The sequence below is a fragment of the Trachemys scripta genome, chromosome 7 (genome assembly GCF_013100865.1).
Source record: "Trachemys scripta elegans isolate TJP31775 chromosome 7, CAS_Tse_1.0, whole genome shotgun sequence".
Taxonomy (NCBI): Eukaryota; Metazoa; Chordata; order Testudines; family Emydidae; genus Trachemys; species Trachemys scripta.
Genome location: NC_048304.1, coordinates 14,827,724 through 14,849,608, shown reverse-complemented (window position 1 = coordinate 14,849,608; position 21,885 = coordinate 14,827,724). Strand labels below are relative to the sequence as shown.

The window sequence follows — 21,885 nt, the reverse complement described above, 5'->3', positions numbered from 1 at the left end:
TAAAAGTGGTTTATGGTAACAATTGTACATATAAGGCACTGACTTGAAGTGATATTCTCTAATTTTTAATGCAGTTTTTGCATTAATAAATAATTTTGCCTAGATCTATATGCTTGCAAATATTTGAACTCAGCCGGTATCACTTAGATATCTGATTATATGCTATATCCTGAAGATCAGATAGTTAAATGTCTAGGTTTAGACCCATAATTGTTCTTTGGGCACACAATTGCATATGTAATTATTTGCAGGTGCAAAATTAAAGGCCCTGTTGAAGCGCCTTTAATTGATTTAAATGAAAATCAGTCTTTTAGTGTATTGTGCATGGTGACTAATTGACTTATATGCATTAAACAGTTTAATATCACACTATTAAAATTGAGTTTCTTTTCCTGGAGAAAAAGCAAGTTTGTATTGTAATCTTGTGTAGTAGTCACAAAACAGAACATATGGCGTCTCAGAATTATATAGGAAGCTGTCATTCACACTGCTGAAGGAAAGGGTACTTTGTGTGCTGGGATACAGTAATACACACTGTGAGTACTTGAAATAGCTTGAGGAGGAGGATCAGATGTCTCTAACCAAGCCTTAGAGGCTTGCTGGAGTATGGCCATTCAGTGGTCTGTTAGAAATGATTTAGTCCTTTTCCAGGAGTCAGGTTCCTTTTTTATTTATTTATTTATTTATTTGGTAGGTGGTATCACCAATACCACCATCAGAACTGGCACTCTGATTGGTTAGATAATCTTAGAGGCTACAAAATCATCTTGGAACTAGAACTACGCTTCTACCACTAGGTAGAGTTCAGCCAGAACAGCATGGGGACGTATTGTTAAGGAGGTGTGGGGAAGCTTTCACTGATGGCTGCCCAAGTTGTGCCTGCTGTATGGCTAGCCAGCAGGTTTATCTGGCCTATGGGAATGTGTAGATAGACACTCATGCCCATCTCATTGAAATAATAAATCCAAAGACCAAACCATGTGCAAGGATATCCCTATCCAGGCATAATATAAAGGAAAAATAAATAAATAAAGTCATTTGTATTTCTGTTAAACATTTTAGAGCATTTCAGGATCCTTAGGGACGAACAGTGCTGCAGAAAATTCAAATATTGTTCGGTGCAGTGTCAGGCCACCTCCATATCAGAAAGCTGAAGACAAACAGGAGGGAATTCAGTGAGAACGAGAAGAATAATTAAACATCTGTACAGAATGACCAGCTGTACGGAAGATGATTCGAAGTAGTAAGTACATATTGCTTGGTTAAATGATGAGTGAGATGGGAGGGGGAGGGTGCACAGATACATAACCACCCACAAGCATTCAAAGGGCAAAAGCAGCAAGAGGTGGAAGAGAGTATTTGTTCAGGGTGGTCTAAGTAGATATAATTAGGAATAATGGAGTGAAAATAAGTGGAGGAAAATTTGAGTGGAATATCAGGAATTAATGTCATTGAGCTCTATTAGCTTGTTGAACAGCCTCCCAAGGCAACGGTAGAAGAGACCCCTCCCATTGGTCATTGAAATGGTCTTAGGCTGCAGAGCATTGATCTAATCTTATAAATTCATAGAGCTTCAGGGTGTCATGGTATGAGTTGCTTTCCAATATACCTATCAGTTTTCTGTCGCTTCCCGTATGCTTCTCATTAAAAAAGGAAGTTAGAGTTAAATGATAGGCCATATCTTCAACAGATGTAAATCCAAGTAGCTTCATTTAATTGTGGATTTGTGCTGAATTCTACCAGTTCAGTATCTGGCCCTATATCTGTTAGGGTAATTACTGCAAGGCTGATTCTTTCCTTTTGTCTTGAGTTTCCTCTCTCATGGTTTCGCTCAATTCTCAAGATATAAAGATAAAACTCACCGTTCTTCATTGCTGTAGGATCAAGGAGAAGGACATTTTAAAAGGCATTATATTTTCACAGTTCCTAGATTAACAATGTCTTCGACACAAGTAAGCCTAGTTCATAGCATTGTTAATTACAAGTACTTTATATATAAACATGTTTTTAGAAGTGCTGTATAGCTGAAAGTCAAGGAAAATGATTCCTCTATTTAGTACTGCAGAAAGCATGTTAACTTGACTTCCCGTCTCCATCCAAATTTGTTTCTGAGCTGCTAGAAAGAATTGCAGAAATGTCAACAGTCAACTTTCCTTTAGTTCATTAACTGTGCTGAAATCTTATTGCCTTCATTCAGGAGCTTATTGGTAAATTCTGTTGCTGTTAACTTCAATGAGTAGGATACCACAGTACATTTCATGAGTAAAAACAAATGTGAGTTTTAACCACCACCTTGTATCCTTTTTAAAGTTTGGATGATGTAGGCACGTTATTTCCCCTTTGAAAATTCTAATAAAACCTTTGAGGAGTTTCTCCTTTCAGTTGTTCCATGTTTTACATTCAGTTTGTCGATGATATAGGCCTACCCTACCTCCATTCCCCATTTAGATTTTAGTCACTCTAATTTTGGCCCCTGAACAAAAGATAATATGAGGTGTCTCTGTGCTCTTAAGTTTATGTGAAGGCATTATATATTAATAAAACTTTAAAACAATCTTAACACACAGCTATCTAATTCGTGGATGAACAGGGCTATTTTTTCCCCAGTTATACTTCATTAACATTTTTTAACATGCAGGAACAGCTAAATGATTTGGGACGGGAAATAATTAGAGCACAGTACAGATAGGATGGCTACATGGGAAGAGATTTCTAAAAGAGTTCAGGGCTGAATTTTCAGTGGTGCTTAGCACCTAATAGCTACTATTGTGGTACTTAAGCTCAGTAGCTCCCATTTTGACATCCAATGCATTAAGGTCTTTTTGAAAATCTGTCCATTATTTATCATTAAGTCTTTTATTTTACTGATCTCTTACAATAGAAAGGCCTTTATGAAAATATAGACTATCTGTATATGTGTGCATACATATATAGTAGAATAGAGACAGTTTATTTTTATTTAACCTTCTTTTTCAATAGGTGCAGCCATATGTTGCTTTTATTGTGCTAGTAAATCCAAGCTTTAATACACAAATATTCAGTACAGTTGATACTACGTGCAAGATATTCCTTCTTCCTGACTTTAACTTAAAAAGGCAAAACAGTAATATCCACTTTCATCTGTGCAAACACATTGTGTCAGTATGACGGTTGCTATCTTGGCTAACACCCTAAGGATTCAACTGAGGTCTTCCACAGTTGAAAGCATGAGCTGCTACAGTTTGAGCTAAAGAGCCAAGCTTCTACACTTTGGGCTGTAACAACACATACCCTCTGAAGAATGGCAGAGGGGACTGCGAAACACACGTTCACCATTGGGTTATACCAATATTAATTAAAAATGTTAACATTTTTGAACCATCACCCCTACTATAGTTCCAGACCTCTTTATGCACTGTCTGAGCTGCAAATCTTCTCCGCTTTCTTCAAGTTCTCCAAGTGCAATATTACAAAACAAAAGATGCTGTTCTGCTTTAGATTATAGTGTTCCTTGGTCAGTTTTACAATTTCACATAGAAAACGAAATTAGGGTGGCGGGAAAACCAAAAGAGAACTTTCATTAGTGGATACTTTAAAGCCTTGGAAGGCAGAAGATATTTTCTTTGCTTCAGTGAATTCATATAGTGCCATTGTTTCTGCAATCAGGGAGAAGAACATCAGGTGGAAAGATCTATACTTTCTAATAATAACTTGTGTATGGCTAGCTGAAAGTTCTATTGTATCCAGAGAGGCAATGTATAACATTTTTACTGAAGTCAAAAGCATCAATGGAAATAGATACTTTTGGGGGAGAGGTGTGGGCGGGGGGAGTGAAGGGGGGACACCCCAAACCTTGTTATGGCACTCTGTCCAAAGTGTTTTTATCTATTTGCATACAGTAGGTTAGAGTATATTTTGTACAGACAATATTCTATTGCCTGTTACAGATAATAAAATGTTAAACAGAGACCTTTGCTTGGAGAAGTTTCACTTTTTTTGCAACTTGTTACATGTGTGCTCAATGGGAGTTAGGTGTCTACTTGCCTTTTGAAAATTGTCCTCTTCATCTTTGCAAGCTTATGCTTAGACACCAGTTTAGGCTTAGAACACATGCTTAAGCAACTTGCTGAAAGAGGGTCAAGAATATGAGATTGTTTTTGGTGGGATGGCTGTTTTTAAATTGACAGTAAAAGAACTCTGGATTAATCATTAACTCTCAAATGACCAAAATCCTGTCGCCTTCCGATGGCAATGTCTTTATCCTTCTATGTACTCATAAACAGTTTTAGAAAGGAATTCTGCATGGTTGTCGCATCTTCCTCTAGATAAAATATGCTGTGACGGGCTGCATAGGAGGGAGGATGCAGCAGTTTGAATAATAGCATAGCAGTATGTTCACCGCTATGACTGATTTTACAATTGCTGTTAATGTGCCATATTATCAGCCAGACATGTTCACTGGGGGCTGTATTAATGAAGGAGTTGTACTGGATTTACCCTTGAGCTTTTTGAAGTTGTTAGGAGGGATAAAACCTATGTCCCCATCACATATAAATTACATGACCTCAGAATTCATCAACAGGATGCACCAGCGGTTCTCAAACCTCATTGTACCGTGACCCCCTTCTAACAACAAAAAATTACTGTGTGAGCCTGGGGGGGGCGGGAGGGGCCCTGGGCTTCAGTTTAGGCCCAGCAAGTGTAACACTGGCCTTCACTAGCCCATTAAAATGGGGTCGTGACCCACACTGGGGTCCCAACTCCCAGTTTGAGAACTACTGCAATACACTTAAGGAGAGAAGGGAGATGAGCCTAAACAGTTTCAGCTTCCTTTGTTTTGGTGATCTTTCACTGACCTGCTCCTGTAGTCTTTCCAATGACCTTAGGCTCCACAGGGCCTGATCTAGATTTGGAATAAGATATTAATAAGGGCAAACTATTTTTAAATATTTCTCCAAGGCACTTAGCAGAAACAGAATGTCCTTCAGCATTGGGCTTATGTATCCTTTTTTTCTGATTAATTTTGTTGACTATGCTCTATGTCTCTTTTGTGACTGGGTAAGGAGCACACTACTCCCTATTTATACTTGAGCTTCTCTGTTAGGGATAATATAATGTATTGTCAGAATGCAGTATCTTTTCCCCAAACACGTTTCTCTTCTCTCACTCCTCCCTTTAGAACTATACTTGGAAACACCAGTGCCACAGAGCAACTAGCGATGTTGGGTGACCTTCCACAACGGTAAGTTTATCGTCTGAGAATTTAAATGGATTTACCTCATCTTGACACATGAAGACCCTGTGTGTGTCCCTTAATTCATTGTTGCGAGTGAGCAGTGGCATTGACAGCAAAGGATGTTGAGGCTGTAGCTGTCAGGACAGCAGAAGTGGAGTTCGTGATATGCTAATGTGTCTACACTATACCCCAGCAAAACCAAACTAGGAGGCTAAATGCTAAATTAAATTCTGATCCTTTTTATTATTGCAAGTTAATGGTCTCTGTACCATATGCTAACAGGACATTTTCCAATGCCTGGCAGTTCGACATCTGTGGATAGTCTGTTTGTTTGTGTTTTGTTCAAATACATTGGAATAAAAATGTATACCGAACCTAGATGCAACTATGATCTTTAAAATCTTAGAGGTTAATTGTTTCCTATTTCAAATTTCTTATTTTAGTCTCAGGGCTTTTTTCAGAAACATGTGACATGGAATGGCCAATAATAAAATGCAGAGATCAATCTCCCAATTTTAAAAATACTTTTTATCTTTAGACTTTTTCTTAGTGTTGGCTGCTTTCATTTCCTACCCCCTCCATTTGATTGTATGCAAAGCGGTGCTAGGGAACCTAAAGCTGGCATCCAGCCCCACAGCTTGAAATGTGCCTTGAAATCTGTTTGAATTAGATATGACTCATAATAATTTAATTACCAACCCACCCACCAAATTAACTTTTGAATTTTAGCAGCCACATTGTGTAAAAAAACCAAAACTATTCTGAAGCAGATACTTTACTGATTTCTATTCAGGGCATTCAGGCTAGAAGTGAAATTGGAGTCTCTACTGTGAACTAATTGCCCAAATTAGCCATGAAAGCTGCCTAGTTCATACTTTGCCACAAGTCAGTTTTGGCTTAATCCCTTGTTTGTAGGAGATGAAATTGTTGGCGTGCATTTTATGGCCAGTCATGGGATGATCCTGGCTTCTACCTCCCACACCACGTTGTTATGAATTATATGGTGGATCATAGGATCTGAACATCATCCAGAAAAATCAATTCGTAGAGCCTTGTGCGGATACAAATGTATAGCCGTGGATGCGGATATCTGTGGATATAAAGCAGTATCTGTGGAACTGCAGGGCTCTCCCAGGGACTGCAGCGGCGAAAGAAGCAGAATGCTGGGCTGCCGCTCTGAGGAGCCAGTGCCCCAGGCTGGAAGCTCCTCCTGTGTGGCTGTACCGCCCCTAGCCCCGCCCACTGGCACAAGCACCAAACTCACCGGCAGCTGTCCCTGGTCCACTCTTGTGTTCAAGTGGTGCGCATGCCCCCAGAGAGGAGACACAGACAGCTGTGTGGAAGGGGCAGGGGCAGGGCTGAGGACGAGGCTATGGGTTGTACAGCTGCGCCAGAGGAGCTACTGGCACGGGGTGCTGGCTCCTGGGAGCGGCGGCCCCACGTTCTGCTCCTTTCGCCGCTGCGGTTCCCAGGAGAGCCCCGTGGTTCCGCGGATACCGATTTATATCTGCGGATACCCGCATCCGTGGATATAAATTTGTATCATCACAGGGCTCTATCAATGAGTGAGGCTATTTGTTGTTTTGTGAAGAGAACTTTCAAATAATCGATCCACTTTAATAAATTCAAGTTAGCTAAATGTCACGCAAATTTAAGGTCAGCAAATGGCCTGCACTGCAGATCTCAAAAAGTAATTGGCAGTGAGGAATCATCATCAAATAAGGCTGTTTTTTGGGAGGGTGTGATGGGTTCGGTCACAGAGACCCCCTTGAGACAGTCACCTGACATGCTGAGACTACCTCTGAGTACGCTTTCTTTGCCAGCTTGGGACTTCAGAACCCTGTCTTGTTGATCCAGACATGCAAGCTTGCTGCAACACAGACCCAGGGTCTGAACCACACCCTCAAAGCTGCAGACTTAACTGAAAACAGCTTAGCAAGTGCTCCTATCTTCGGCACCCAGACACCCAGCTCCCAATGTGATCCAAACCCCAAATACATCTGTTTTACTCTGTGTAAATCTTATACAGGGTAAACTCGTAAATTGTCTACCCTCTATAACGCTGATAGAGAGAGATGCTCAGCTGTTTGCTCCCCCAGGCATTAATCACTTACTCTGGGTTAATTAATAAACAAAAGTGATTTCATTAAGTATAAAAAGTAGGATTTAAGTGGTTTCAAGTAATAACAGACAGAACAAAGTAAGTTACCAAGCAAAATAAAACAAAACACGCATGTCTAAGCCTAATACATTCAGAAACAGAGTACAAGTAAATCTCACCCTCAGAGATGTTCCAACAAGCTTCTTTCACAGACTATACACCCTCCTAGTCTGGGCCCAATCCTTTCCCCTGGTACAGATGTTGTTAGTTCCAGCAGGCATCCTAGGTGAAAAGCAGGAGATTCCATATAACTGGGACCCCTTTGTTCTGTTTTACCCCTTTTTATAGCTTTGGCACAAGGACGGAATCCTTTGTCTCTCTCTGGGTTCCCACCCCTCCTTCTAAATGAAAAAGCAGCAGGTTTAAGATGGATTCCAGTATCATGTGACATGGTCACATGTCCTGTGAGACCCCTAGTCTCCATTCTTCCAAGGCTGGCGCACACGTACCCAGGAAGTTTTGCAAATAAACAGAGCCATTCAGAACCAATTGTCCTAGTTAATGGGAGCCATCAAGATTCCAAGCCACCATTAATGGCCCACACTTTGCATAATTACAATAGGACTTCAGAGTAATACTTCATATTTTTAGTTTTAGATACAAGAATGATACATGCATACAAATAGGATGAACACGTTTGGTAGAACATAAGCTTTGTAAGGATATCTTACAAGAGACCTTTTGCATAAAGCATATTCCAGTTACATCAGATTCACATTTATAAACAAAAACATATTTTTATAAAACATATGAAGAGCAATGTCGCAGGGGGGTTCTGCAGGGATCACTTCTAGGCTCAGTGCTATTCAATATTTTTATCAGTGATCTGGAAGTAGATATAAAATCATTGTCAATAAAATTTGTGGCTGACACAAATGTTGGTGAGTGGTAAATGACGAGGACAGGTCAGTCCTATAGAGCGATGTGGATCTCTTGGTAAACTGGGCCCATTCAGACAAAATGTATTTTAATACAGCCAAATGAGAAGTCATACTTCTAGGAAAAAGAACATAGACCTTACCTACAAAATAGGGAACTATATCCCAGAAAGCGGTGACTCTGAAAAGGACTTAGGGGACAAAATGAGCTTCCAGTGCAATGCAGTGGCAAAAAGGGCTAACTTGATTCTGGGATGCAGAAACAAGGGAGTAATGAGGTGGGTTTATTTCTCCTTGTATGTGGCATTTGTGAAACCAATACCGGAATAAAGTGTCCAGTTCTGATGTCCCTGTTTTAAAAAGACATTAAACGACTGGAAAGTGTCCAGAAAAGAGCCAGAAAAATGATTTGAGAGCTGAAGAAAATGTCTACAGTGAGAGGCTGAAGGAGTTTAATCTGTTTAGTTTATCAAAAAGAAGAGTGAGAGGTAACTTGATTTACAGTGTATAAGTACCTTAATGGGGAGAAATTACTGGATACTTAAGGGCTCTTCAATCTAGTTGCTAAGGCATAAAAAGCAGCGGTGTCTGGACATTGAAGCCAGACAAATTTTAAATTAGAAATAATGCACATTTTTTAATGGTGAGGATGATTAATCATTGAAACAAACTGCCTAGGGAAGTGGTGGGTTCTCCATCTCTTGAGATCTCCAAATCAAGACTGGATGCCTTTCTGGGAGATATTTTTTAGCCAAACACGCGTTACTGGGCTTAATACAGGGTAATTGGGTGAAATTCTATGGCCTGTGTTATATAGGAGGTCAGATTCCCTCTGGCCTTAAAACTCTGAATCTATGCTTTGAACTGCTCCACTTGTGCAAAGTGACACTGAAGTCAGAATGTCCAACTGCCTGAGGATTCCCGTGATGGGGAATCGCTTTCTGGTGTATGGCAAGCGTAGTGGCTTCCGGTGTAGTGGGCAGGCTCAGGGAAAAGGAGGGATGCTCAAAGTACCCCTCTTCCAGGCATAAGCCTTGAGGCTGTCCCAAGTTGTATTTCTGAACTGGTCCCCTGCCAAGATTAGGTGGACTTTACGGTGGTTTAAAGCTATCTTTGTACCATTCCTTCCCCCCCGGACTCCTGTGTGGCATTAGGACCCAACGATTGTGCCATTAGTCTTGGGTACCCTAAATCAGGACTTTTCTGGGATTGAGCAATACAAGATGGAGAAGTTTAGCTCAGTGGTTTGAGCATTGGCCTGCTAAACACAGGGTTGTGAGTTCAATCCTTGAGGGGGCCATTTGGGGCAAAAATCTGTCTGGGGATTGGTCCTACTTTGAGCAGGGGGTTGGACTAGATGACCTCCTGAGGTCCCTTCCAACCCTCATATTCTATGATTCTAAGTTCCTTTTTGACAACACCCACCCTCTCCCATTATGGTTGCTTAGCTAAAACTCTAGAAGTCTTCTTCCTCCTCTTTCCTCCTCCTCCTGTTCACATCCTTCCCTTTCTCCAACACTCCTGATCTAATTTTCTCCCTCCTGGGCATAATCAGTTCAGGAAAAGTCTGGCATAAGTGTCTCTCCCTCAAGCTAGTCTGACAGTTGTTGGTCATCATCTACATCGAACAAAAGAATATAAAAAAAAATTGGTGGCAAACTTCTTTAACAAAAATGTCTAAGTGAAGGAGGATCAGAAGAGGCAGATACCTTGCTCCAAACTAATCTGGCACTAAGAAATGATTATTTACACTTATTTATAGTGTGGCCATATTATCCTTCCATTTATTTTAAAGGAAACTAGATCTCCTTTTCATATGTGTCAAACCATACTGCACCCAAAGAAGAAATGATCTTTGAAGTCCAACTGATTAGTTAAGAGTCATTGTTAGCCTCTTTTGAGCTTCTGTTAGTATGGGATTAAAATGTGTAAAGGAAAGGAAAAAAGAAAACCATCTCATCTCTTTAAATCAATACATCTTGGAGGGGGAGACCTAAAATTGATGTCTTGCCAACTATGTAGTCTGGTGGCCTTTGAAGAACAAGAGCCAGTGCTCCTGGCCAAATTCCAACTTTCTCCAAATTTCTCCTGCTTTAACAAATGAATATAGTAGTATTCTTTGTTTCTTGTTATAAACTTGGGTAGCGTTGTTGTGTAGGACTTGTGATCAGCTGCAGTGCAAAGGTGGCTGGAATGATCTTCTGTCTTCAGACTGATGCTGCAGGGAGCCTCTTGCCATTCTAGTTTATCCTGCATATCATGTAGTCTTGACGTACTAGTGCACTGAAGCAAAATGAATGGGTTTGAGGTGGTGAACTCATGTCCCAAAGAGAGAACTCTTTTTTTGCCAGGTACAGATAAGCTACTGCTGTTACCTGGCCACTCAGGAACTTCTGTAAAAATTTAGAACAAGTTTATAAGCCCTGAGTCGGAGGGTATGTCTACACAACAAAGAAAAACCCGTGGTTGGCCCATGCCAGCTGACTCGGGCTTGCGAGGCTTTGACTGCTGGGTGGTTTCATTGCTGTGTAGACTTCTGGGCTTGGGATGGAGCTTGGGCTCTGGGGCCCTCCCACCTTGCAGGGTCCCGGGCTCCATCCCAAGCCTGGAAGTCTATGCACCAATGAAACAGCTCCATAACCTGAGCCCCGCAAACCTGAGTTGGCTGGCATAGGCCAGCCATGGGTTTTTCTTTGTTGTGTAGACATACCCTGATTGCCCTTGCTTTTCTGATCATTATTGTGCAGCAGAGAGCTGTGGAGGGAAAATTCCTGCGAATGAACTTCCAGACTCCCATCCTGTTCTACCCCCAGCTGCTGAGACTGTCGCATCCCCACACCTACCTGGTGAATTTGCCAGAATATATGGTAGTGATCAAGCAGGAAATATCTATCTAACTGGTTTTGAAGGTTCATAATGTAACTATAATCAAATCCATATATGAAAGGCTAAATACAATGTCAGCAAAACACCTTTGTAATACTATAAAAATTACTGTAGCTATGTTTTCAAATCGTATTGCCATATCACCTGTCGAAAATGTTCCAATTTGATGACAAAATACACAAGCAGACATTTCCCCATATTATAGTGGATCCTATTCCATCTTCTTGACACCTCTGTGTTGGCAGTAACATTTTCTGTTACTTTCTTCCAAGTGCTGAATAAAAGTAATTTTTAGACTGGTACATTTTGTATCTTCACATTCACAGATGGATAATTTCTAGCTCAATAACTTCTGCTTGCTAATGTCTAAATCCTTGAGAAATACAAAGTATATTTTTTGAGGTTATGAGACTGTTATTCGCTAAATGAATTTGTCAGAAACTAGCAGTTAGAGGGGTGGAATGCTATAAAAGCCAAACTAAATTAAAACTATGCTCTTATTTATGCCCGTGTAAATCAGGAGGAGTTCTGGTGAAGTCAATGGAATTACGTCAGTGCAAAACTGGAATGAGATTGGGATCTGGCCCCAAGTATTCAAATAATTTGCTAGGAACAGATGTTGTACAAGCAATGAAGCAAACCCATTCAGATGTTAGGGTGATGCATCTCACTGGTAACATGTAACTCCTATGGGAGCTATGCATTGATATGAGGCTAAGCCCAGATATTGGTAAATTATGTTTCTTTTGTATGGAGAGAAATGTTATGAAAGTTAACTTTCTTCCTTTCTTCCTAGTCTGCAGTCCCCTTCTACTTTGCAAACAAACTTCTGGCTTCCTTTTGACTTTCCTTTTCTCTGGTGAAGGGTTTCTAGGAGAGCAAACTCCCATTAGGGGCACTTCCTTTGATGTAGATAGGTTTCTCCTTGTTTCTGGTTTAGAAAAGGCTTGTGTTTTTGATGACCGGGTTTGCTCAAAGAACGGGCAATAGGACACAGCTCTAGGGAACTAGCTCAATAATCCCAGCCCATTCGGGCAGTGCTCAAATGTTACCATCCCCTGGCTGTTTGTTGACCTATGGCTATGTGAAATGAGCCTTGATCTCACTCAAATTCTGCATGGACAACTGTCCTCCTTATCCCAACTACTGCTACGGCTGGCACTGCTCACCACTATTAGGTCACTCGGCAGAAAGCCTGAGGACAAAATGAACCTGGAGGCTAAACTCTTATCCCTAGAGATGGTCTGTCTGGGTCAGGGTGTGGCACTTTGGTGGGGAACATTACATTGGTGCCATCATGGAGTATCTGTGTTCTGTGGATTGTGGACTTCAACGTCCACATTTGTTAACTTTTCATGAGCCCTGAATTCACAAACTTTTTTTAAAAAAAAGACCTGTGCTTTCCTTCTCTGTTCTACCAAAGATGCGAGCATGGATGGTTGCCCCTTTATTTATTACTTGGTAGCTACCATTTCAATCTGAGTTTTTTCCCCACACCAACAAAAAGGATTTTGTTATGAGCAATTAGTAGGCACCATCTGGTATGAAAGCTTGACATTTTTCAGAATCAGTTGTGTGACGGAGGACACTTAGTGCCCCCTGTCCCATGAGTGCCTCCTGTCAGCTGAGTGTGGAGCTGAAAGCTTTTTTTCCTGCCCCTGGCACCACCTGTAGATTGTTGACCTTGACTGGTATGTCTTCAATGGCTCAGCCCTCTGTCCAAGTCACACAATCAAAATTGAATGAATTCCTTCTGGGGGTATCAAAGGTCCAGCAAGGGCTATGTCTGTCCTTATTAGTGTCTTCAGCCCTCTCTTTGGGCCCTTTGCATCTAACCCCTTTCTTCTTTGGTTGGTTTTTCTTTCTTTTTTTATAAAGAGTCCAATTGGAACTGTTGGTCTGCCTTCAGCCTTGTCTCCAGGACCTTTAAATTTAGTCCCTTTTCTTGAGCTTTTAAACTAGATGTGTCCCCTTGCTGGGGCTTAGGCCACTCCAGCACTTGCTGGTTGGGGGGGGAGGAGGGAACCTGGGCTTGCCCACTTCTGGGTGGGCCTCTTCATACCTGGCCTCTTAACCTCTGTCTGTTACCTTACGGCTAGAGCTCCCAGGTCTTCTCACTCCCAGGCTTAGCTAATGCAGGCCACTGAGCTCCCTTTGGCCAGAGTAGAGTAGAGGAAGGGTGCTCTACTAAGCTTTCTGGCCCCAGCTCAGATCCCTGCAGCTCCTTTTATCTGAGCCTGTTGGCTTCTAATTACCTACTTCTGTGCAGCCTGTCTAGGCAGGCTTGGAGGGCCCACCGTCACTGTTCCTTTCCTGTGGTGCAGTGTGATGGGACCTCCAGCAGGGGGCCTCTAAGGGCCAGGTACACCCCATCACAAATTGGTACATCTCCTATTGGGTGATTGGATCACACTTTCTGGGTCTGCCGCCTTTACCCCCCTCTTAAAATAAAAGCTGACATAACATTTGTCATGTGCTCCTGTGTTTCCTAAAGGGCCAGGCAATGTAAACTCCAGCTATTTTACTGAAAATAAAGAAGATCTCTCAGGGTCTGAATTTTGCAGATGATTTTATTTAAGTGAATGGTTGCCTTAAAATGTTAGCACAGAGGATAAGGTGTTCTGGATGCCAATCAGGCTGTATATCCACAGAGGAAAAAAACTATTTAAGAAAATAGTAATATTAATAACATTTGTACTCATCTATAATTGATGGCCATAAATGGGATATCTTATTGTTTGATTCTTTCCTTCCACAGCATTAATAATAATAAAAAACCCCAAACCCTGAAGAAATTCCATATATGTTTTGCTTTGCAAACACCAATGATTAAGTCAGAATTTTAGACGAGTTTCTATTTGTATAGAATAGCATGAATTTTATATTCTTTCCTAGCCAGGATGAGAGGAAAAAAACAAATAATTTATTCAGACAAAACCAGCCTACATGAATCATTTATTTAGCCTGTGCTCATAATTTTAAGAGCTCACTTTTTCTGCATCAAGTTGCAAATCAATAGAAAATTTTGGGGCATGATTTTTGCCTAAAGAGAAGTGATAGTCATGTAAACAGCACCTCCTAAATGGGAAATCAGTATGTGAGCATGGGGAATATATCTGCAATAGGCAATGCCATTTTCTTACAAAGTAACCCTAGAAAGATCAGCAGTAAGAGAAACAGCTCTGTGTCCTTAGCATTCAGAAAGTACTCTCAATGAAGGGTCAAGGAGCAAAAATCTGCAGTCAGTTTACACAGATATATATTCAGAATAACTTCCCTGAAGTTATTGGTGTTACTTGGGATTTTCATCAGTGTGATTGAGAGCAGAATTTGATTCACAATATTTAGTTTAGGGATGGACAAACATGCTGGGATAACATAAGAAATCTACTAACTTCCCTGAACCTTCATCCGTTTTCAGAACTAAAATCAATTGGAGCAAATCCGGATCTCATTGAAGTCAATGGCAAACATTCCACTGAGTTCAATGAGAGCAGAATTTCCCCATGTCGAGAACATTCTTAAAGAGGGAAGGGCTGGTTTTCTGTTGTCTTTTTTCCGCCCAGAGGTGGGGTGGGGTGGGTACAACAGTTTATTTGTGGCCCTGAACAACAGAGAAATCCATCACGGCCGGACAAGATTCAATATGTAGCTAATATAGAGTGTATACACTGATCTTAATGCTAAAGTGCCAATTATTAATTCTTTAAATTTTACAGATCAACACATTATATATTATAATAATGTATAACGAATTAAAAAAATTCAACAAAACATTCGTCAACACACTAGATTAGGCAAATGCATGATTAATAGAAAACTTTTTTTTCTTTTAAATGTATGTTGGAACCAATAATGCACCTATGACAAGAATGAGCCAGGCAGCATAGAGACTGGCTAAAATACTATAACAGTTTGTTAATATTGCAGTTTCTAATAAACAAAATTGCTTTTGGTGAACATAAATAATGCCTTAAGTCAGTGCTTCTCAAAGCCGGTCTGCGCTTGTGCAGGGAAAGCCCCTGGCGGGCTGGGCCGGTTTGTTTACCTGCCATGTCCACAGGTTGGGCCGATCGCAGCTCCCACTGGCCGCGGTTCGCTGCTCCAGGCCAATGGGGGTGCAGGAAGCAGTGACCAGCACATCTCCTGGCCCGCGCTGTTTCCCACAGCCCTCATTGGCCTGGAGCGGCGAACCGCGGCCAGTGGGAACTGCGATCGGCCGAACCTGCGGACGCGGCAGGTAAACAAACCGGCTAGGACCGCCCGGGGCTTTCCCTGAACAAGCGGCGGCCCGACTTTGAGAAGCACTGCCTTAAGTGTAAGTTATAACCGTGGCTCAAAACTTTAAACATCATTAGCTGACTAACCTGGACATTTTATATGTTGCATGTGATTTTTCTATGTAGCCAGATGGCTGTGTTGCCTGAAATTCTATGTGTCAGCCAGAAATATTATATTGGTTATGGCAGTATAAACCATTTGTTGTATGCTCTCTTTGGAAATTTCAAAATACCTCAGAAATAGAGTTTGGAGTTGACACTACAACTCCCAGGCTTGATTTTGTATTTTCTGCCTTTTTGGGGCACTTTGGGACAAAGAATGTACAACTGAGCAGATGAAGCGGAGTCTCATATGCACTGAAAAGGTGCAAGAGGTTTGAGGATTCATACTATCAAAAGGTTCTGTAATATGAAACCTTAACTTTAGAAATGCCTCATATTTACACAGCACAATTAATCTTAAAGTGGGAGATTTTCAAACACACAAATGGCAGTTAGGCACACCACTCTCTCCAACAGTGATTTACAGTCTGAAATGGAAGATGTAACAAACTACAGGAGTCAAGAGACACTGACTCCCTATCATGTGACAAGGACAATAAACTTTTGTTATCTTAATCCAGGTCAGGTGACTGGGACCAGGGAATTAAATTCAGTTTTTTACCCACTCTGCTTTCATGCCCTTATTTCAGTAAATACAGTGAAATGCAATTATGTCACAGGAGGAAAAATGGAATCCATTCTCTTCCAAAGACAATACCTACCAGAGTATTTTGAAGGGAAGAGAAGAATATCTCCTGTTTGAAATTATGGAAGGAATTTAATTGGGGAGAAGCTAATTCCATGTTTTAGGAATTGGTCCAGGACACAGAGGCTAATACTTCCACTTCTAAGAGAAGTGAAGTTGTAATCTTCAATGACCACAAGCTGTCTACCTTCAACACAGCAGTTTCGTCACTAGTGATCCAGTAAAGACTCAGAGGGGAGAGGACTAGCTACTGAGATAAGTGCCACTTGCTAGGACACTTCACCTTTGCTTGGACGTATTCCAACCAAGTGTTGAGAAAACTTGTCTGTGCTTAGCTTGTTAAATTAAAAATAAATCAAAACTCAAGGTGTTTTAGCCTTAGCTATCCATACCTTATCTATTTCTGGTCCATCAGTGTGGTATCTGCAGCTACCCTTTTGCTTCACTATGGACATTTCAGTGATGTACTGCAAAGAAAGAAAGAAAGTAACAAGTGTATGGCCCTCTGGCACATTTTACTTTTGCCAAATTCGTTTAAATTCAGGGGAACTGAAATGCTCCTGTTTAGACCTAAAGGGTATTAAGTAAGAGAACACATTATACTCTGCTTAATTGGCAGGCATTTCACTTGGATGGCTCTCAGGCAACTGAATTAGTTGAATGATAATGACTGCCATTTATTCAGAACAATATTAGCAAAAATTCCACTTAGAGTATGATCCTACTCAGATCGAGGTCAATTATAACTTCAATAGAAGCAGGATTAGACCTTTTAATGGGGGGGATTTCAGACACTACCAAGAGGGTAAGTGGGTCTCACCTAGCTGTTATACGCAGGTAACATTTTTGGCTACAGTTTTAAAATATGGAAGTTGACAGAGATTTAAAAGGGAAAGAATTAACCAGGAAATTATCAATCCCCAAATGAACTTTTTCCTAATATTTATTTAGAACAATATTTTATTTCAAGACTTTTCATATTAATTTTACAACAGCTTCTTGTGTTCACTGCTGTGTCCACTTAATCAACATCCAGTTAAAATGACTAGGTTGTAATTAACACACACTATACCTAAGTAATAAACAAATATTTGAGAAGTCACAAGTGATATTGAAAGGTAATGTATTTTAAAAAATGCTAAAATGATTTTTTTTGGTTAGAAATCGCACAGTTTAAACTGCGGAACTCATTGCCACAAGGTATCAGAGGCCAAGTACTTAGAGAGTGCATACAAGTGAATCCTTTTTGTAGACAATGTAACAAATGGCACATATATTAACTAGGATAATTTCTTTGTAAGGAATCAACATCTTCATGATCAGCCACAACTTGTTGGAGGTTAGAAAGAAACTCCCCCTAGAAGTAGGACATTCTATAATTGCCTGTCTATGATGGGCTTTATTGCTTATTGCTCTGAAGCATTTGCTACTGGCTGCCATCAGAGACTAGCAAATTGGCTAGATCAGTGTTTCACAACAAGTGGGTAGTGACCACCCCCGCCAAGGGGAATCATGAAAAATAATTAGGGGGAGGGGAGCCACAAGGCATTGAAAACTTTAGTACAATCTCAAACAAAGAAAATCTTACTCCCTCGCTTTCCTCACACCTCTACCTTTCAAGGTTAAGTATTCCCTGTCAACCTCTTGAAGCACTTTCAAATTATGTAGCCTTATCATTGTTGGTATTGTTAGTACTGGTTAGTAAATATTAATACTTCTTTCTTTCTGTATATTTGATTCAGTTATATATAGTAACTATTCTTTAGAAGCTTTATCTTCAACAAAGAGTCTGACTGAATACTAAGACCCAGAACACTGGTCCTTGACCGATAAGTAACCCTTATCCCTTCTAAGTAAGAAGGACCCACTGAGAGAGATTATTTTGAAGAATTGTTAGTTCCCGCAGGTGTAAATAATCATGCCTTCACACATAAATCAAGTAAACTGTGAATGTATAGAAATTACATCTCAACATATGTTTCTGGGAGAATATCCTTGGCAATGAGGTTTTCTTTGTCTGAAACCCTATGTAATGATACTGATATGGGAACTTAGTTGGGGGAATGAAAACTGTGTGTCCCTTCCAGATGCCAGAGAGACACATATCCAGTGCTTAGTCTGACAACAAAGGGTGGTAATGTATCTCTTATCTTCAGTATTCTCTATAGTGCAGTACTAATCTTTGATCGATAATCTTAGATTAAATAATTCTACTTGAGCCTGTTATTTCAACAATCTTGAGTCATTAACTCAGACACACAACAGTATTGATATGTTTACTATGAAAGCAAGAATAAAAGAGTGAACTGTTTGACTTGGACATAGGGGGTCACCAACCTGAAAAGGCTGAGATGCATTAGGCTAGATGAATCGCTGATCTCATTCCATATTACATTTCCTATGTAGTTTTATAATCTATTAGCCTTTTGTCCATAATTTTCTCAATTCAGCCAAAATGGGTGGAAATTTTAAATGATGTCCAGAAAAACTCCAATTCAATCCTAACATAGCATCAATAAATACAATAAATTAGACCCTGATCTTGGCCTCATTGAAATTAAGGGGAGCTAGGATAGAGGACTCTGGAGATCTGTGGTTGGCGGCACATATCCCGATTGGGGTGACGGGCGTGAGTGAGTGAGGGAGCAAGCTCAGGTCCTAAACTAAGTATAAAGTTTTGAATTAATAAACTAGTTGTGCTTTAACAAGTCCCAACTATTAATATTAAATATCTCCAGTATCAGAAGTGGTTTGGTCAGTTACCACCCACAGCCTGAAGCATTCATAGAAGAACTCTGTTAGTAACTAGGTGCCATTTCGTTCATTCTTCCTCTGTACTTTGGGGATGTGTGTGAGTTTTAGCATAAAACTATAACATTTCCAAAATATAGATGATGATCTGGACACCAGTTTAAAGCTGTTTTTCTCAACCAGGAAATATAATAAGATGTAGGTACAATAAAATGACCATTTGACTATATTTTGAATTTGAGGATTTATCAGACTGCTGTAACGTTTGAAATATAGTAAAACAGCTCAAAGGGCATCTAATCCTGTTACAGTGCTGTGCTATACTTTTCTTGAGCAAAAATAAAGATGGTAGGTTGCTGGGTACAGTAACAAAGATAGATACAAAATGTTTTAGGGCATGTATTTTTAAAATGGAGTGGGGAAAAGGAGAATTTCCCGCCTTTGTTATTTTTATATTTCTAGCTGAATAGTAGCAAGGTCTGGGTAAATATCCAGAAGGTAAATTTTTAAAATGAGAAATAGCTGAACAGTTTTAAAAAATCCCTAAGCACAAAGACATTTGTATTCAGTAGAAGTTAAATTGAGTGTTAGCTGTGAGTTTGCTTTATAATTGCATATAGCAATTAATGTTTCCCTTTTCCACGTTGAGGCAAAGTTATTATGAAACACTTGGCAAAAAACCCGGAGGTGTATTGTCAGCATCCTTAAAATAATACATTAATAGCTCTCTCTGCTTAAGCAACTCTCCAGTTGAACTTCTGCAATAGGAATATAGACCCTCTTCAGGTTACCTAAGTCAGACTTCAGAGTGGTTGCCGTGTCAGTCTGTATCAGCAAAAAGAACAAAGAGTACTTGTGGCATTTTAGAGACTAACAAATTTATTTGGGCATAAGTTTTCGTGGGCTAAAACCCACTTCATCAGATGCATGCAGTGGAAAATACAGTAGAAAGATCTCTCTCTCTAGATATATAGATATAAATATAGATATACAGAAAACATGAAAAAATGCGGGTTGCCATACCAACTCTAATGAGACTAATCAATTAAGGTGGGCTATTATCAGCAGGAGAAAAAAACTTTTGTAGTGATAATCAGGATGGCCCACTTCAAACAGTTGACAAGAAGGTGTGAATAACAGTAGGGGAAAAATAAGCATGGGGAAATAGCTTTTAGTTTGTGTAATGACCCATGCACATCCAGTCTTTATTCAACCCTTGTGTCCAGTTTGCAAATTAATTCCAGTTCTGCAGTTTCTCGTTGGAGTCTGTTTTTAAAGTTTTTTGTTGTTGTTGAAGAATTGTGATTTTTAGGTCTGTAATTGCGTGTCCAGGGAGGTTGAAGTGTTTTCCGACTGGTTTTTGAATGTGTTAATTCTTGACGTCTGATTTGTGTCCATTTATTCTTTTGCATAGAGACTGTTTTGTTTGGCCAATGTACATGGCAGAGGGGCATTGCTGGCACATGATGGCATATATCACATTGGTAGATGTGCAGGTGAACGAGCCCCTTATGGTATAGCTGATGTGATTAGGCCCTATGATGGTGTCTCTTGAATAGATATATGGACAGAGTTGGCAACGGGCTTTGTTGCACGGGTTTCTGGGTTAGTGTTTTTGTTGTGTGGTGTGTGGTTGCTGGTGAGTATTTGCTTCAGGTTGGGGGGCTGTCTGTAAGCGAGGAGATCTTGGGAGACAGGCCAGTCCTCGCTTACAGACAGCTAAATCTCCTGAGTAGAAAAACATAGGGGAGAGCTTCTCTTTCCAGAACTGTCAGTTCCATGCTTTAAGCAGCACACCATTCAGGCAATGTTAATAATATGGCTGGCTGCTCAAGTAAAAAGGGCTCTGAAGAATACAACTAGAAGATTCAGCTCTATCTGAAGCAGCTGAGAGCAATTCTAAAAGATTTGAGGTCTATTGTGTTAATGCTCATGTAGGCCTCAGTCCTGTAAATACAAGATTACCTTTAAGCAGGTGAATCATCCTGTTGGACAATTCACATGCTTAAAGTTAAGCCCATGCATAAGCATCTGCAGGAGCAGGGCTTTAAGCTATGTCTCTCCGATGGCCCACGGGCCATGTTAGGTGCCCATCTGGGGGCTGCCAGGACCCTCTGGCTCTTCCCCAGAGGGAGCAGATCTGGATCTTCTGAGGGTAGAGCCAGCCCTTGGAGTTACTAGATTGACCCTAGCAGCAGCAGCAGCTCTGCCAGCTTCACCCTTCCACATTATGTTTAATCCTTCTTTCTCCATCAGCCCTTTTCTCCCTCCCCCCCAGTCTCTTTTCCCCACTACTTTGGTCTTGCTAACCCCTCCTCCTGCTAGTCTCTGTCGCAGCGCTTTGGCCCCTTAAAAATAAATGGATAAAGAGAGAGAGAGAGGTGGGAATGAAATGAACAAGCTCTGGGAACACCAGCACTTTGTTTTGATGCCTGTGTTAACAGTTCAAGCTGGGGGTGTGATTCCGAGGACACATACCCATGCCAACTCTAAGCTGGGACACTGCAAAGAAAGCATAGTAGTGATGGCATGCGCCATGGGAGGGGCTAGTCGTCCCAAGTACATGCCTAATATCTTAGATGGGTACGTACTCAGGGCAGCTAGTCACTCCTGCGCTCGTGCTGCTGCAGCTACTCTATTTTTAGCATGCTCGTTTAATCAGAGCTAGGGTGCATGTCTCCTCAAGCTGGGAATTACCCCCCCTCCACTCACAGTGTAGACATATTGTACCCCTTTTACCCCACCCACTATCTGGAAAAAAATTGCAATCTCTTCAGACCAGGACCTTGCCTTCCTGTGTATTTATACATTGCCTAGCACAACAGAGTCCAGATAGTTCAATCTTTCTTCTCCTCCTTGCTGTGTGTGTGTGTGTGTGTGTGTGTGTGTGTGTGTGTGAGAGAGAGAGAGAGAGAGAGAGAGAGAGAGAGAGAGAGAGAGAGAGAGAGAGAGAGAGAGAGAGAGAG

At 40.7% G+C, this 21,885-nt stretch overlaps 1 long non-coding RNA gene across 2 annotated transcripts in view; it reads left to right on the top strand.

Moving 5' to 3' along the window:
• Positions 1 to 1,084: 1,084 nt before the first annotated feature.
• Positions 1,085 to 21,885, top strand: part of LOC117880496 — an 80,412-nt gene continuing 59,611 nt past the window's right edge. For both annotated transcript variants that reach the window (XR_004646544.1, XR_004646543.1), the window contains exons 1-2: positions 1,085 to 1,243; positions 5,159 to 5,221. This is a non-coding gene — a long non-coding RNA (uncharacterized LOC117880496). The remainder of the gene's footprint in view (positions 1,244 to 5,158; positions 5,222 to 21,885) is intronic.